Genomic DNA, 20,620 nt, shown 5'->3' on the forward strand with positions numbered 1-20,620 from the left:
TTTGCAGCAAGCATTTAATTAAGTCAAATATCCAGATGTCAGTTTTAGACTAACTACAGTCTGTAAGGTAAGCTAACGTTGGACATAACTTTAATTTAGTGTCAGGATTCCAGTCTTTCCATTCTCTCTGCTGAAGTTTTTCGGTTTGGCAGCTTGTTAAAACTTCTTCACATTGTTGGTAGTGAATATCATCACACAGCATCTTTTAAAAATGTTTGTTTTTTGCTAGCAGATGGAATAAAGAGTAAACTTTCACACAATTAGAGATGCACCGATTGACCGGCCGGTGACCGGAATTGGCCGATTTTCACGTGACCGGCCATGACATATGCCGATTTTATGCCGGTCAAATGCACGCGGGCGCCGCATGATTAACATCAAGCAACATGAGCGCACCGCCGCTCAATCAGCTGTTTATGAAATGTCATAATGTCGTAATTATACACAGCTCTGCAGAGTAGTCTGCTCTACTGATCTCAGCCGCTCTCTCTCTCTCCCCCCTCTGAGGCTGAACAACTGGAACATGAAAACCGCACTCACGTGGGTTCCGTGAAATATGACAGCTACAGTTTATTGGAAAATAGTGTTGGGCACACTGACTTTGATGAATTTACTGTTTATCAGAACCCAGATGAGACAAGAAGCTAACATTAGCGAACGCTGCGGTCCCTCTGCCGCCCCCGCTGCAACAAAAAAACAAAGAAAAAAAAGAGAGAACCTGTATTTCTCCGACACGCTGTATCAACTTTTAAATCAACTGTTTAAAACACTTTCCAAGTTAGTGGGGATGCATACCGCTCCAAACCAACATTAAAAATGTAGTAATCTTCCCTCAGAGTTTAGTTTTGTTTCTAAACTATGTGTAAAATGAGCGGTGACGTTAAATCATCTGTGTGACGTTTATGTTTTCAGGTAACGTTACTGTTTCAATTTCAATTCAATTCAATTCAATTCAATTCAATTTTATTTATAGTATCAAATCATAACAAAAGTTATCTCGAGACACTTTACAGATAGAGTAGGTCTAGACCACACTCTGTAATTTCCAAAACCCCAACAATTACAGTAATTCCATCAAGAGCAAGCATTAGCAGTGGCTATCGCGACAGTGGCAAGGAAAAACTCCCTTTTAGGAAGAAACAATCGGCAAACCCCGCCACTCTTGGTAGGCGGTGTCTGACGGGCCGGTTAGGGGGTGTGATGAACAGTGGCGATAATAGTCACATTAAAGGTCACAGTGATGTCGAAGGTTATCGGTAGAAGTTCATGTCATAGCAGGGCACATCGTGTCATACTGAGTAGTGCTGTCCCCTATACCGCTTCCAGACTACTCTGTGCATAGGAACATCACAGCGGGCGTTGCGGGATGTAGCGGCGTGGCTGCAGAGCATGGGTGGATGCAGCAGGATGCAGCAGGATGCAGCAGGATGCGGCCGGGATTTGCAGAGAATCACAGAGCATAGCTCTGCGAAGAAGAAACATAAGGACTCCGGGGAGTAAACTCCCCAGAGCTAGATTAGTAACAAGCAATTCTGGGACAGGATGCATACAGAAGTAACAAGTAGAGAAGAGAGAGCAGCTCAGTGTGTCATAGGAAGGAAACAGCCTCCCCTGCAGTCTAGAATTGTAATAGCATAACTAACTACGAGGAGAAGCAGGTGGGCCGGGTTCGGTGGACGCTGCAACTCCTCACTCCCTAACTATAAGCTTTGTCAAAGAGGAAGGTTTTCAGTTTACTCTTGAATGTTGCGACGGTGTCTGCCCCTCGAACCCAGACTGGAAGCTGGTTCCACAGAAGCGGAGCCTGATAGCTGAAGGCCCTGGCCCCCAGTCTACTTCCAGAGACTCTAGGAACCACGAGTAGCCCCGCATTCCGGGAGCGCAGTGCCCTAGTGGGACAATAAGGTACTAAGAGCTCTTCTAGGTATGATGGTGCTTGACCATTTAGAGCTTTGTAAGTCAGGAGGAGGATTTTAAATTCGATCCTAGATTTCACAGGAAGCCAATGCAGAGAAGCTAATACAGGAGAAATATGATCTCTTCTCTTAGTTCTCGTCAGAACACGTGCTGCAGCATTCTGGATCAGCTGGAGAGCCTTAAGGGACTTATTTGGGCAACCTGATAATAAGGAATTGCAGTAATCTAATCTAGAAGTAACGAATGCATGGACTAGTTTTTCAGCATCATTCTGAGACAGGATATTCCTAATTTTGGCAATGTTACGAAGATGGAAAAAGGCTATTCTTGAGGTTTGTTTTAAATGGGCGTTGAAGGATATATCCTGATCAAGAATAACTCCCAAATTTCTGACAGCAGTGCTGGAGGCCAGGGCAATACCATCCAGAGTAGCTATATCTTTCGAAAACGAAGTTCGGCAGTGCGTTGGTCCTATCACAATAACTTCCGTTTTGTCTGAGTTTAACATCAGGAAGTTGTGGGTCATCCAGGATTTTATATCCTCAACACACGTTTGTAGTCTTGCTAACTGACCACTTTCATCTGGCTTAATTGACAGATATAATTGGGTATCGTCTGCGTAGCAGTGATAATTAATTGAGTGTTTCCTAATAATATGGCCTAGAGGAAGCATATATAAGGAAAATAGAATTGGTCCAAGCACTGAGCCTTGAGGAACGCCATGGCTAACTTTGGCGTGCTTGGAGGGTTTATCGTTAATGTTAACAAATTGGGATCGCTCAGAGAAATAAGACTTAAACCATCTTAGTGCAGTTCCTTTAATTCCGACTAAGTGTTCTAATCTCTGTAACAGGATTGTATGATCAATAGTGTCAAATGCAGCACTAAGATCTAGTAAAACAAGAATGGAGACAAGTCCTTTGTCTGCAGCTGTTAGAAGGTCGTTAGTAATTTTCACCAGTGCCGTCTCTGTGCTATGATTCTTTCTAAATCCTGATTGAAAGTCATCAAATAAACTGTTGCTATGTAGAAAATCACATAACTGATTAGCAACCACCTTCTCAAGGATCTTGGATAGAAAGGGAAGGTTAGATATAGGTCTATAGTTTGCTAAGACCTCAGGATCCAGGGTCGGTTTTTTCAGAAGAGGTTTTATCACAGCTATTTTAAATGACTGCGGTACATAGCCTGTTAATAGAGACATATTGATCATATCTAGTAGTGAAGTGTTTACCACGGGTAACGCTTCTTTGAGTAGCCTCGTTGGGATGGGGTCCAAGAGACAGGTAGATGGCTTAGCTGAGGATATCTTTAACATTAATTGTTGAAGGTCTATAGGATAAAAGCAGTCTAAGTATATGTCCGGACTAGTCGTTCGTTCTAGTGGTCCTGTATTTAAAGATGAACTGTTAGAAGTTGAGGGCAAAAGGTGATTAATTTTATCTCTAATTGTTATAATTTTATCATTGAAGAAGCTCATGAAGTCATCACTACTCAGAGCTAGAGGAATAGATGGCTCAGTAGAGCTATGACTGTCTGTCAGCCTGGCTACAGTGCTGAAAAGAAACCTTGGGTTGTTCTTATTTTCTTCTATTAGTGAAGAGTAATAGTCTGATCTGGCTTTTCTTAAGGCCTTCCTATAGGTTTTGAGACTTTCTTGCCAATCCAGACGGGATTCTTCCACTTTGGTGGAGCGCACTTACCCTCGAGGTTGTCGAGACTTGTTTCAATCTGCGCGAGTTTGTTCGTTATACCAAGGAGCTGTTTTCCTTCGCTTCATCGTCTTCTTTTTGAGAGGAGCGACAGAGTCCAAGGTCGTGCGTAGGCAAGTCGCAGCACCGTCCACAAATGCATCAACCCGAGAGGGACTGAGGTTAACATAGAGGTCCTCTGTTATTCTAAGGCACGACATAGAGTCAAATGCTGTTGTAATATCTTCCTTAAATTTAGCTATAGCACTGTCAGATAGGCATCTAGTGTAAAAGCCTTTATCTAGTTTAGTATGGTCAGGTAGCAAGAATTCAAAAGTAATTAAAAAATGATCTGATAATACCAAATTCTCGCGGAAATATTATTAAATCCTCAATCTCAATACCATATGCCAGCACCAGGGTTAGGGGGGTGGTTAAAACAGTCGCGTCGCTTGTGCACAGTCTGACTGAAACCGATTGAATCCAGTAATGTGTTGAAAGCAGTAGTAAGGCTATTGCTGTCAACGTCCACATGGATATTAAAATCACCTACAATAAGTACTTTGTCTGATTTAAGGACTACACTTGATAAAAACTCTGAGAATTCAGATAAAAATTCAGAATCGGACCTGGAGCTCCGGTAGACAACAACAAATATAATTGGCTGTTCTGATTTCCATGTTGGATGTTCGAGATTAAGAACAAGGCTTTCAAAAGAGTTATAATTCAGTTTGGGTTTAGGATTAATTAACAGGATTGAATCAAATATGGCTGCAACTCCCCCTCCTCGCTCGAGCCTCTAGGAATTTGAGTATTAATATGACTGGGAGGAGTCGCTTCATTTAGACTAACATATTCTTCATGGCCCAGCCATGTTTCAGTAAGACAGAATAGATCAATTTGATTATCAGATATCAATTCATTTACTAGTGCTGCTTTAAAAAAAAAAAATTTTATTTTTTAAAAACCACAACTAATTTTCCTATCCTTTTCTATCATTGCAGTGGTAGTTTTAATTCCAATAAGGTTGTTAAGTATTGCCCCTCTATTCACCACTTTGTGTGGTCTGTTGTTGATTATAATTGGAATAGTACCAGTACTACATGTTACTGGAATAGTACTAGTAACACGCGTTACTGGAATAACACTAGTACTACATGTTATCCTGCAGAAAACATTTTCAGATTCATCCACTGGTATAGTGCTATCAGGATCAATGCCTGGGGGACATGAATCTGTGATATTTTCAACATAATGTCAATACTTGCCTTCTCAGTGTGGTCGTATATGTTGTCAGATAGCATCCTGGGTTCGTGGGTTTGTGTGGTGGAGACCATCACGCTTCAGCAGGTTGGGCATCTCCCAGAACAAGTTGAAGTTGTCGTACAAGGGAATGCTCAGGGAAGTGCAGAGTGGTTCCAGCCAGGTGTGGAGCCAGAACAGTCTGGACCATCTCTCCGCACCCTTCCTGTAGGTGGGTAGAGGCCCAGAGATGACAATCCGTTTTCCTGTGCCCATCAGGGTGGAGAGGAGAGTGGTGAAGTCTTCCTGGAGTGCTATCGACCGTTCTCTCTCTGATGTCGTTTGTGCCCACATGCACATGATGTTGTCGACCTTGGCGTGGCGGGCGAGGATGCCGGGAAGTTTGTGCTGGATGTCACGGACCTTGGCACCGGGAAGCAGTAGACCTTAGAGGGACCGCTAGGTAAAGGGGGAATATGGAGGTCCCTTACCATGGAGCTTCCGATGACCAGCGTGGAGGTTGATGAGTCCGAGGGGGAGAGTCGCCCTCAATGGGCGCGTCGACTGTGTGGCTGGACCAGGATGAGCTGCGTGGGGGACGCGCAGAGAAGGGAACTCCTCGTCGTCGGCCGTATGCTGTAGCGGTTTTCTAGTTGTAGTTGTTGGGCTGGGGCTGAGCGTTGTCCTGACCGCCTGCTCTGGTGCTTGCTTACACGCCATGGCTCAGGTTGGTGTGGAGTGGAGCTGGTCGGCAGAGCTGGCTGGGTCCTCGGCAGAAGCCGAGGAGAGACAACAGGGACAGAGGTTGTATTAGTGCGTGGTGGGGTGAGAGTATTGCAGGGCACAGTGGAATCAAAACATCCGTCAGTGTGTGTGTGGGGGGAACTTCCAATGATAATGGAGTCGAGGAACTCTTCACTTGCCTTGATCTGGTGGAGAGTCGATATTCTGGCTTCAAGTTCCACTATCTTCTGGCTGAACAGGAGGCACGAGTCACAGCCAGGTGAACAGCTGAGGGGGGGCATCGTGTAGCTTGCTAGTTTAGCTAGTAGCAACGTTGATGGAGGCCTTCTCCTAAAACCTAAAAACCTTCACAAGTCGAAATACAATGCAGGTGCTCCTGCTTGTATTAGCAAGCTGTGGATAGCTCGTTACTGCTACCAAAATATGGAATAGATTCGATTTCCCAGGAGGCAAAATCCTGAGTGGTTCGCTTTAACTCCCGTTGTGAGAGGGAGGAAATGGTTCTAACGTTGCTCTTTAGATGTGTGTGAATGTCACCAGGAGTCATTTGTATAGTTCTATTTTGTAGTGATCCATTATCTGTTCAAAAAATGTTCTATTAAAAAAAAAAGATAGAAAATAAATATTTGTGTATGCTGGAAAGTGGTTAGAAAATATGAAATTGGAATCGGCTAAAATCAATATCGGCAGATCAAACTCAATGAAAAATTGGAAATTTGAATCAGCCTAGAAAGTTGAAATCGGTGCATCTCTACTTATTACATCATTAAACGGACAAAATAGTCACAATTTCTCAAACTTCATGCATTGAACTATCAACTAGCAATCTGAGCTCTCATTAATTTGACAGTGTTTGATTCATGTCCCGGTATCTGAAAGACGGTAGTCTAGATGAACTCCCAAAATTTAGCACAAAGTTGACATCGAACAACAATCCCAGCACCACAACACAACATTTTATTTTGTAAGATTCTAGCTCACCATGCCTGGAGTGTCCACTAAGCATGGGAACTCTGTGATAATGTCTAGCATTTATGTAGTCCCATTTGCTCAGATCCACTGTGCCCTATGGATGGCAGTCTCCAACATGTGTTGGCCAACCTGGGACTGTGGCCAGATGTTATTCTTCAGTCACTCCGTCAATTGGATGGCCCGCTCTGGAGTTCTAGTTGGCAGAGAAATGAATAAGTTCTACCAAGCTGTGACATATTAAGACATCTAATGTTTTAATAGAGTGGGCCGGTTTCCCATACAAGAATCAAGCCTAGCCCTAGACTACAAGAAAAATTAAATGAACAGTTATGTCAAAAGTTTAATCTCTGTATATGAAACTGGCCCATAGCGTTCAAGTAAGAAGTACTTGGTATGTTGCAAACAGGAGAAAGGATAAGTCAAATCCACTTCTAAATGCATCAACATGAATTGGATTGAAATGGAGGAGCAAGACATCTTGCTGTACCTGGCAAAATGACTCGGGTGTCTTGTGGCACTTGTGATGTTAAATTTACTCGTCTGCCAGAGTGGAGTCTTTTTCAGACATTGCGGAGACGCTCTTCCAGAAAGCCTGTTGCAGGTTTACGCCCTCTATCTGGGGTGAACCATGCGTCTTAAAGTTTAGAAGTAAACAAAAATGATAAAAAAAAAAAAAAAGAATTCAAACACATTAGGTAATAACTAAGCCAGAAGCAACTCTGAAATTAAGAGCTGAAGTTAACATTAGGATAAAACTGAGCCAATAATAGAATAGCTCTTGCCTTACATGTCCTGCCTGATTCTGCACAAAAAGCTCAAACTTGGGTGATGTTGTCTTTCTAAAGATGATCGTATTGTGTTGCAACTTATGTTGTAAGGTTTAAGCCCATGTTTTTTAGGGTAACTCCCTTCACTTTACCGGCAGTATCAACACATGAAGCCACCTTGTCTTGTGAAGCTTGTTGTTTTGTGGTTCACTTTTAACTCACTTTGCATTATCTTTGCTATCTCTTTTTCCTCTTGCACTCATAAATGCTACTCTCACTTTCGTTTTTGCTCACACTGTCTTCCCGGCACACTGTCCCTAATTTAAGGCACCTGCCACTCTCATAACAGGAGGGGGTTGCGATTAACCCCCATATTACGTGATACACTGCTTTTTCACCAACCGTCACAGCCCTAGCAGGGATTGTCACATTTGCTTTAGGTCAGTTCATTATTGTGTGGTTAAAAACTTACTTAGCCTGTGCCTTGACAGTCCCTCAGGCATGGAAACTGATCCACAATTGATGATGCCAGCATAGCCTTTGCACCTGAAGATGGACTTGACAACAATATGCATTTTATTAGCATTTAACACTACCACATAACACAATATATTGACAGTTTTTTTTACAGTAATTATCAAAAACATTATATAAAATAAAAAAATAAATCAAGATTGCACTAACTGATCCCAGATCAAAGGCATGAGATAAGTAGTTTAGATGCAGTTCACATTAGTGAAGAACTAGCCCACAACTTAAAAATAATAAAATAATAATCTGTGTGTGAAAAATACTTACTTCTCTCCAAAGCGCTTAATTATGTGGGACACAAGTATCCGGACCATGGCACGTCTTTCATTATTTATGTGATTCTGTTCCTCAAGACTGCTAACCATGCATTTTCCATCAGCTGTCTTAAGGATCTCACGGATATTCTATAAAAATGATTAATGAACAGAGAAAGAAAGTATACACATATATATGAATATCATGACTATGCCTCTGACTTACATCAAAATTGTCCAATCAAAGTGAAGCTTTTAAAAAAGCTTCTCACTCAATTAAAAAATAAGTTATTCAAGATAAATTACCATGAACTTACAAATGTTGCTCCTTGTTCCAAAGAAACTCTGTGTTGCTCTGAAGGCAATTCTGGGGCTGGTGTGCAGGCAGCTGGTTCGGGGCTGGGACTTGAATCCTTAAAAGTATATCAAAGAAATAACAGCTTCATTACCAGGTTCCATTACACAAAATCAATATTTTGTATTGCTTAGTATACATACTAGTTGATATAACTTTTCCACAGCAATATCAAGTCTGATTATAGATCATATTACTAAGATGAGTTGCAATAAATAAAGTAGCATATGTCATGACCTGCCTCCACTGCTAAAAAAAATCCTAAAGGAAACACTGTAATCTATAACAGAACTAATGCACACCCTTAGCAGCCCAGCATAGTGGAGTATAGGCAGTACAGACTGTAGCATCCCTGAAATGATTTGTCACTTTTAAGACTACAAATCAACACAAAAACAGCAGAATAAATCTTAAAGCGAAGCTTTGTACATCTCTTTAAAGACAACGGTTTCTCCTTTCAGAAATGTAAAATAGTAACACCTATATTTATATATTTGTATAGGTTTGTGTTTCTTACACTATCAATCTTCACAATGCTCAGGCCAAGGAGAAATCCTGTTTATTTTATTTTCAGACCAGCCACGTTTGCTGGTAGCTTCGATGGTGGCGTCCATATAACCCTACCCTCGGATTCTAAGCCCGTCCTTGAACCTGGCACCAAGATGATACGTTCAGAATTAGTATAAAATCATTTTAATCACAGAAAAAAATACTTATGGCAGTAATACGTACGCCAGCATCTGACTTTAGCGGTCTACATCCCTTTTTATCTACGGTATTTCCCCATAGATACCTTATTGGCTATTTTGAAAGTTCCAATATCGACAAGTGGCTGACGGCAATTACTAAACGCTTTGTAGATTTAGCTAGCAAGGGTTTACAACATCAATTTCAACCACGCTTTAGGTAGCGCTGTATTACGGTGAACAGAGGTGGCCATGCACACAGATACTACAGCTGGATACAGACACACAGCTGGACACACAGACACACAGCCGGGACACACAGCTGACATCACAGATATCACAGCTGACATTACAGCTAGACACACAGCCGGACACACATGGACACACAGACACTACAGCTGGACACAAGATTACTACAGCCGGACACACAGCTAGACACACAGACACATACAGATTATCACAGATTAATACAGCTGACACACAGCTGACACACAGACACTACAGCTGGATAATACAGCTAGACATAAGATTACAGCTAGATATCACAGACATCATGTGGACATCACAAGACACTACAGCCGGATTATCACAGACATCACAGACATTACAGCCAGATATCACAAGACACTACATCGGACACACAGACATCACAGCTGGAAATCAAGAGCCAGACATCGACAGACACATAAGAGCTGGACACAGACACACAGTTGACATCACAGACACATCACTGTTGGACATCACAGCTAGACATCACAAGACATCACAGCTGATCATCACAGACAGACATCACATGACATCACAGCTGATAATACAGACATTACAGCTGACATCACAGCCGAATACAGACATCACAGCTAGACATCACAGACACAGCTGACATCACAGCTGACATCACAGACATCACAGAGCTGGACATCATGAGTCAGACATCACAGACATCACAGTCAGACATCACAGATTATCAAGAGCTGACATTACCATACAGCCGACATCATGACATCATGACATCACAGCTGGACACACAGACATCACTCTGACATCACAGCCAGACATCACAGACATTTACAGACAGACACAAGACACACAGCCGATGGACACAGACAGACATCACAAGACACAGGCTGATACAGACATCATACAGCTGATTATCACAGCCGGGATTATCACAAGACATCAGTGCTGACATCATAAGACACTACAGCTTGACATCACAGCTAGACATCACAGACATCACAGCCGACATCACAGACATCACAGCCAGACATCATGCATTATCATGAGTTAGACATCACAGAGTTACAGCTGACATCACAGCTGATTATCACAGACACTACAACACACAGCTAGACATCACAAGACATCATGAGCTGACAACACAGCTGACATCATACATTATCATTAGATTATCACAGAGAACATCCTAGACATCAAGTTAGACATCATAAACACATAGACATCATAGCTAACATCATATTCTAGACATCAAACGCTACATCACAGACACACACTGACACATAAGACATCACAGCCTAGACATCACAGACACACATACGATTATCACAATTATCACATGGTATACACTGACATCACGGACCATTGGACATATGATTACACAACCATATAACCATTACATCAAATCAACACACACAACTCACATAACACATCTGCGATCACACAACACACTGACACACAGCACAATCACAAACACTACATAATATCACAAATACGACACACAACACAGATCACACATACAACGCCACCTCACATTACACAACACTGACACACAGCTCACTATACAACACAAACACATACTCCACAACCACAGCTTGACAACAAAACCCACCCCATATAAGATAACACAAACACATGACTACACATCATATCACAGAAAACCACAAACAAATATTATCACAAACAAGACATTAACCACGACAAAACCACTACCACCCAACCATAACATACAACCTAATAACCACAACCCTACCTCAACACATACAACATACAACAATACGACAACCATAACCCACCCAATAACACAACATACCCCATCACATATACACACACAACAAAACAACACTCATCATAAATGATGGAAATAAGATTAACATCACAGACATCATAGCCTGGACATCACAGACATCACAGCTGACATCACAGCCAGACATCACAAGACATCATGTTAGATTATCATATATCATATATCGGATTATCACAGGAGATTACAGCGATCAATAAGATGAGACATCATTACATTGATTAAAGCGACATCATGACATCACAGGGACATCACAGATTATCATAAGATAATATCATCAATAAGACATCATATCGAGACATCATCATTAAGCAGATTATCACAGACGCTACAGCTGACACATCATAGCCGATTATCACATCATGAGCGATCATCAAGACATCACAAGTCAGACATCACAGATATCACATTGGACATCACAGACATCACAGCTTCGACATCATAGACATCAAGATCACAGCGACAGCGGACATCATAGATACCATATGACATTGTTAGACATCCATATTGATCATATTGACATCATAAGACATCACATTGACATCACAGCTAGATATCACAGACATCACAGCCGATATCACAGACATCATTATCTTGGACATCATTATGACACTTTCGTTTGACATCACAGCTCCTATTATCACACAGACATCGATGAGACATCACAGCCGATTATCATATGATTAAGATCATCATATATGATCACTTATCAAGACATCATATTTGACATCATATTAGACATCACATCTGATCATATTGACATCACAGACATCACATCTGGACAACACAGTCATAAGACATTTACAGTCAGATTATCATGAGTCAGACATCACACTTGACATCGACAGACATCATAAGCTGACATCACAGACATCATTATGATTATCATCATAGCCAGACATCATGATAACATTGGACAACAACTGACATCACAGACATCATCATATTAGACATCATTACATCATCACATATTGACATCATTGACATCACTGTTGGATATCATGATCATCACAGCCGATTATCATGATTACAGTGACATCACAGACATCATTGGACATCATATTGACATCACAGACAGCAATATGACATATGACATCACAGCGACATGACATCATAGCGACATGTTGACATGACATCATATCGGATTAAGATTACTTAGTCGACATCATTAAGATCATCATTGATTATCATATTTATCATCATAAGATCATCATTGACATCACATTAGACATCATATCATCACAGCGATCATCATAAGATTATCACAGCCGATTATCATATTAGACATCATAAGACATCATTGTTGACATGATTATCATATGACATCATTGGACATCATATCATCATATCGACATCATTAAATAGACATCACAAGACATCGTTTTACATCACAAATCACATTGTGATATTAATAGATTATCATACATCATCATCACAGGGACATGACATCATTGACATCATATGACATCACAGTTAGATTATCATAGACACATGGACATCACAGACACATGTTAGACATCATATGATCATCATATATTGACATGACATCACACATGATCATCATGACATCATAGACATCATAAGATCATCATACCAGATTATCATATGATTATCACATCACATCATCATTGACATCATATGACATCACAGAGTGATTGATCATATGATCATCAATAAGATCATATGATCACAAGTTAGACATCATCGAATATTGACATCACATGACATCACAGCTTGATCATCATATGACATCATTAAGTCGACAATAATCAGACATCATTGACATCACAAGACATCACAGAGTCAGACATCATCATTAAGACATCATTGACATCATAAGACCACATTAGACATCATGACATCACATTGACATCACTAAGTCGACATCAATAAGATCACAGTGATCACAGGATCATCGTTATGACATCATCATATGACATCATACAGATTATCACACTGACAATCATTGTTGACATCATTAAGACATCACATCTGACATCACAGACATCATTGACACAGATTATCACAAGACACTGACAGAGTCATCAACACAGCCGATATCATTAAGATCATCGACAGTCAGACATCATTAAGACAGCGATCATTGTTAGACCTCAGACATCACATATCGACATCATACTGGACATCACAAGACATCATTGACATCACACAGGATTATCACAGTGACATCATATGGACATCACAGACATCATATGACATCACAAGACACTATCGACACTGCAAGACATCATCGACATCGATAAGTCAGACATCACAGACATCACAGCTAGACATCACATATCATCCACAGCCATCACACATCAATGGACATCATTGTGACATCATCACAGCGACATCAATACAGACATCAAGACATCATTGTTAGACATCACAAGACATATCGACATCATTAAGACATCATTAAGACATCACATCGACACAGACATCATACCGGACATCATGACATCACACAGACATCAAGACATCAATAGTTAGACATCAATAAGACATCACAGCTTGACATCACATCGGACATCACATCACAGCTGACATCATACAGACATCATTAAGACATCACAGCCAGACAAGACATCATTGACATCACAAGACATCACAAGACATCACACTGACATCAATAAGAGACTACAGATCATCAATACATCATCATTAAGACACTGCTATGGACACACAAGACACAAGAAAGACACAATACAGGGGAAATCATGTTGCATTATCACAAGATACTACAGCTGGGATTATCATACATACAGGACACAGCTAAGACCACAGCTGAATATCATACATACTACAAGCTAGACACACAGACACAGTACACACAGACATACAGTGCTGACACAGAGCTGGACAATACAAGACACAAGCTACACAGACACCTACACAAGAACCACAGACATACGCTGGACACACAGACATACACAACACACAACACACGCTAACACACAAGCTACTACACACCTGACACATAGACACACAGCTACACACACAACACACACTATCACATCAATCACACTACACACAGTTAACACAAACTACGGACAACAGTAACCATAAACACACCTAACAACACACACACAACACACAACACACACACCCCTAACACAAACACACACATCACAACACATAACACACACGAATAACACACACACTAATACATAAACATCATATACACAACACAGATACTAATTTGGACATAACACATACAAATTGACACATTTTAATATATGTTAACACACAATTCATGACCGCCTCAAACAACACATCGGACATCATAATTATCACACAATATCACATACAATACAATCTGGACATCACAACATCACAATACACACCACACCGACACAGAATCATCATCACAGAGATCACACATCACATACACAAACACACAACATCACAACATCACCCAGATCATCACAACCCTACACACCACACAAAACAACGACATGGACACACACACAAGCCAACACACAACACACAGACACACACACACAACACACACAGTACACAAACACACTGGTACACAAACACACGAGGACACACACACCACACAGACAAACACAGTGGACACACAGCGGACACAGACACACACAGACACACAGACCACAGCCGGACACAGACACACACACAGACACAAGGAAAATGGACACAGACACATACACAAAGAACACAGACACCGTGGACATACAGTGACTCTACAGACACACACACACACAGACCACACAGACACACACAGACACACAGACACACACAGCTGGAACACAGACACAGCAAGGACACACAGACCACACACAGACCACAGACACACATACATACGACAGACACACGCACACTACCAAGTGACACACAACACACACGACAAGACACACAGTGACACACCAGACACACACACACACACTACACACAGACATACAAGCTTGGACACACATACAGAGACACACACAGACACACAGAACATGGACACACAGAGACACACAGAACACACACAGTTGGACACACAGACACACACACGACAACATGGACACACAGACACACAGATAGACACACAGACGACAAGCTGGACACACACTAAGGACACAAGACAATACAGCTGGACACACAGACACAAGAATAGACACAAATACAGTGGAAAAGGAGACACACAGACACACAGCTGGACACAAGTTAGGAATACAGACACAAGGCAAAGCAACACAGCTGGACACACAAGACACACAGACACAAAAATAGACATTCACAGACACACAGCTGGGACACACAAAGGAATATGCACACAGCATGGACACAATGACACACAGACACAGTTGATGGACACAGTACACATAAAGGAGCACAGTACACAGAGCTGGACACAGAAAACACACAAAGACACAGACACAAGGAAGTGACACAAGAAATGACACACAGACAATAATGAAACACAAGGACACAACACACATTTGGAAACAAGCTGACACACAGACACATAAAGGACAACACAGATGGAACACAGACACACACAGTTGGACACAACCGTACACACAGACACACAGACACAGACACACAGTTGACACACAACACAGTGGAACACATAGACACACAAGTGTGACTTACACACAGACACACATGGACACAAGAAGCACACATTACACAGCTGGACACACAGACACACATGGAAATAAGAAAGTTGGACACATAGACACAGCATGGACACACAGGACACAGCAGACACAGCAGTTGGACAACACATTGACACACGCAGACACGCCAGACACATAAAGGGACACAGGACACAGGAACAAGGAAGGGGGACAGAGCTAGACACACAGCTGGGAGGAGATGGAGACACAAGAAATGACACAGAGCTGGACACAGAAATACAGCTCGACAGGAACAGGAAGGGACACAGACACAAGAAATGCACACAATAGACAAGAAAGGAACACACCCAGAAAAACTACACACCCTCGTTACAATTCACCAAGCTACCCACTAAACACAATATCCACCACCACCAACAATAACAAAAAAAAAACAAAATACAAAAAATAAAAAAAAAAAAAAATACAATAAATACAAACACATACATAAATAATATATCAACATTACATACTACATCACACACTATACAATTAACACAACAATAACATCATAAATAAACAATACATATATAAAATTACTCATCAATATCAATAAAAAAATCATCATTATAATAATATCAATAATAACATCATCACATATTAATTAAAAAAACACATAACATCATATTACACATTAACACATATCACACATATCACATTAATATTAACAAATATTACAAACACAAATATAACAATAACATAAACATCAAATATACACATATACATATATCATACATCACATAAAATATAAATCATAAATAAATATAAAACATTATATATCACAACATCATTGACATCACAAATATACATAACATATTAATATAATAAAATATATATACACATACATCATCATATTACATCAAACATCAATATACACATAGACATCATATTAACATATCATACACATTAATACAATAAATATCATATCACATCACAATACATAATCACATACACATATATATATACATACATCAATAATTAACAATATACAACATCATGAATCATCAACATCACATACATCACACAACATCATAAAACATCATATAACATCATATCATCATCATCATTAAACATCAATTAACACATACAACATCATAATACACATTAGACACATATCATCATATCAACACAATATATAAACATATATACACATATCATCATCATATCAATTAACAACAGAACATCATATCATCATTAGACATCATCATCATACACATCATTGACACAATAAATCATTAATCATTAGACATCATATATATAAAACAAAAATAACAAATACATATATACAACACATTAACATCATAAGACAATACATATCATAAACATACATTGACATCATACATCATCAATATATTGACATATAAATCATATTAAAATATAAATTATATATAACATATAAATATATAACATCATTACATTTAACATCACAGCACATCATTAAAACAATAACATCATACAACATCATAAGACAAATGAATAACACATTACACATCATTAACATCACAAAGACATCACATTAAATATAGACATCATTACATCATCAACATACAGACACATCAGACACAACATTAAACATCAATAGACATCCAACATACATGACATCACATAACATACATTATACATATATAGAATACATACATCACATACATCATCACATCATCATCATTACAAACATACACATCATTAGACATACATGACAACATAATTAGCTGACATTATAAACATTATAGAATAAGACATACACATGACATACAACATTACATTTACAATACAGATGACATTACAGACATACATTGATAACACATCAGTTGACATTACAGACATACAGTAAGACATCATTTACAACATACAAACAGAGGACATCAATACATCAACATTACAAGACATTACATACATACATTGACATAAGTTAGACATACATTATTGACAATACATCAATACAGACACACATTACAATACATTTGGACATTACAGAACATTACAGTAGACATTACAGACATTACAGACATCATTATAACACAGAATTACACAACATCACACAGACATACAATATGGACATTACAGCTAGACCACACATCATTACAGCGGACATTACAGTTTGACATTACAGACATTACAGTTGGACATTACAGACATTACAGTTGGACATTACAGACATTATAAGTTAATGCTAACATGTCTTTCAGTTCACACTATTATTAAAATTGTCTGGCTATAATAACCTATTTGTATTGTTTTACCGTCTGAAACTGATCACTTACCGGAGCTATGGTCGTTGACGTCCTGGCGCCTTCTGTCCAGAAATGGCGGAAGAACGAGCCTCGCTTTCATTTAACCCATTGCGTTGGGTCACAATCTTTGACCTAAAGTTGGGTCAAATCTACCCAACCTATAACCCAACAGCCTTAACCCAGCATTTGGGTTATTAAAATAACCCAGCGTTTTTTAGGGTGTAGGGACATCTATAAATTACAACACCGAAAAGAGATACAACAAAAATATTCATTAATTTAACTCATTTTTAAAAAGTGCTGTAGTACAACTAGCAGGAGATAAGTTACAAATGAGGTAAGTTTGGAGACTCTACCTTATTTAATCATTAAATTAATAAATATATTTGTTGTATCTCTTTTCGGTGTTGTAATTTGTAGAGTCCCTATAAGCACTCATCTTGCCTCCAAGACTGCACCAGAGAGCAGAAGCCAGCAGGCAAGTGTTATTTAAATAATCTACTGGTGTACTTACAAACTTTCTAATCCACTTCTTTCAAAACTGTCACATACAATTGTACACAGTACAACATAGGCAAATTTGACCCCTGCATTACATCCTAAGCATTTGGAGCATGCGAAGTTGGGGATCAAACCTCTGACCTTGTGGTTACCTCCTGAGCCACAGCCCCTTATGTTCCATTTAAATCTTCTGCTAAAGACTTCATCCTATTTTCTACAATATTGATCGCCTAGTTTTGAGGTCCTTATTATTTATCGATTCAATCAAACTCTCTGAGTATACAATTCTTGACAAACATATTAGTATGGTCCCATGATCCCTTTGTAACTACAGGAGAAGTTTATGCTGGCTATCTTTTCACATGTCTCATCATTAGTTATATGATATTTTGCCAATGACACTCCTATATGTTTCACTGCAGTATACTCACTTTAACTGATGGTCATTGATGCCCATCATTACATAAACATAGATACACAATAGCTGATGTATTTGTTGACTGTAAATGTCGGTTAGCCCTATAGTGGATATTATGGTCCAACACGACATCTGCTGGCTAATGAGGGCATTGCGGGCAACGAGGGTGTCAATGGAGTATGGTGGCTTTGAATAGAGATAACCACTTCAGTGCTCCTCGTATACACTTACGATACAAGATAAAGCGGTGCAAATATTATAAATATAGCGTACACTTAAACTTGTTTATTTTTAAAATACGTTTTGCTATGTGGCCCAGTCCACAGGAGTACATTGCTAAGCTTCCGAGCCGGTGCTTCGGTCTCTTCCTTTATCAAACTGGGGGCGTGCTGACTATGAATAACTAGGCCTACCTGATTTATGATATCTCATAAAACCCCAATTTAGAAATCCGAACTGTACCTTTAATTAGAAAATATGAATCTTTCATTTAATATGCGGGCCAGTGGCGCAATGGATAACGCGTCTGACTACGGATCAGAAGATTCTAGGTTCGACTCCTGGCTGGCTCGTCTCTTTTCTCATTTAAACCTTGAATCCCGATATGGTTGTTAATACTTGTCGGGCGAGCAATTTTATTATGTGAGAGCCAAACGCGTTGCCCATCATTACCATACAGTATACCAAGATCTGACCATTCAGATGCCGCTTCACTAACGAGACTGACATCGTTTGCTATATTTTTGATAAGTCCATTGCCATTCTATTGTCTCGAAATTTTAATATAATACAAGTTCATGCTAGCAGGCTATGAAAAGGTCATAATCCAGCTAACAAATTTTTAAACAAACGTCAACAATTAACGCTAACGTTAGCTATCGTTAACCAACAGGTTGAGCGTCACCCGTGTCCGAGCTAACATGACACTTACAAAATAAACGAACAAACTAGGGGGGAAACGCGCCTCCTCATTGGCCATTTCTAGGGAGTTATTCGAGCTGTCATTCGCTGGCCGTTGCTCGACACACAGCCGGCGAGCTTTGGGTTTGATTGGTAAGAAATGAAGATGAGAAAGTGGACGAATATGTTAGTATTATAAACTCTAACAATCAGTCAGTTTCCTGTTTAGAAGGAATAATGTTTAATGTAAAGGGAGAAATGTAATGTACATAATATATGAAAAATACGTGATAGCAAAAAAGACAACAAGAAACAGTACTAAGGATTGAGCTCCTTCGGCTCAGCCCTAGAAACATAGTTCTTATTGAGAAAAGAGACGAGCCAGCCAGGAGTCGAACCTAGAATCTTCTGATCCGTAGTCAGACGCGTTATCCATTGCGCCACTGGCCCGCGTGGAAATCTACATTGTCATATTTCCTTCTTAAAGGAACAGTTCGGATTTTATGATGAGTTGAGTGAGATATTTCTGTATTCTTCTTAAAAGTAACTAAATATTAAAGGCTGCGTCTCATGTCAGAACACGATGACTGTTGGATATTGTGGGGCGTTCTTAAAGCTTATGATCTAACAAAAAAAGTAAATCTAAATTTGACCCCCATTGACCGCAATGCCTTCATTACACAGCAGAGGTCGCGGTTGGATCATCATATCAGACGCTGTATGTTTATGTAATAATGGG

At 39.7% G+C, this 20,620-nt stretch overlaps 1 long non-coding RNA gene and 2 other non-coding genes across 3 annotated transcripts; 1 reads left to right on the forward strand and 2 right to left on the reverse strand.

Moving 5' to 3' along the window:
- Positions 1–6,437: 6,437 nt before the first annotated feature.
- On the reverse strand, positions 6,438–8,531 carry LOC120562686. Its single transcript, XR_005639808.1, has 5 exons — positions 8,436–8,531; positions 8,132–8,268; positions 7,806–7,890; positions 7,054–7,200; positions 6,438–6,759 (listed from the first exon to the last, which is right to left on the reverse strand). It is a non-coding gene; the product is annotated as an uncharacterized LOC120562686 (long non-coding RNA).
- Positions 8,532–19,480: 10,949 nt separating this feature from the next.
- trnar-acg lies at positions 19,481–19,553 on the forward strand. The gene has a single exon. It is a non-coding gene; the product is annotated as a tRNA-Arg (tRNA).
- Positions 19,554–20,258: 705 nt separating this feature from the next.
- trnar-acg lies at positions 20,259–20,331 on the reverse strand. The gene has a single exon. It is a non-coding gene; the product is annotated as a tRNA-Arg (tRNA).
- Positions 20,332–20,620: the final 289 nt, after the last annotated feature.

Source organism: Perca fluviatilis, chromosome 7, assembly GCF_010015445.1.
Source record: "Perca fluviatilis chromosome 7, GENO_Pfluv_1.0, whole genome shotgun sequence".
NCBI lineage: Eukaryota > Metazoa > Chordata > Actinopteri > Perciformes > Percidae > Perca > Perca fluviatilis.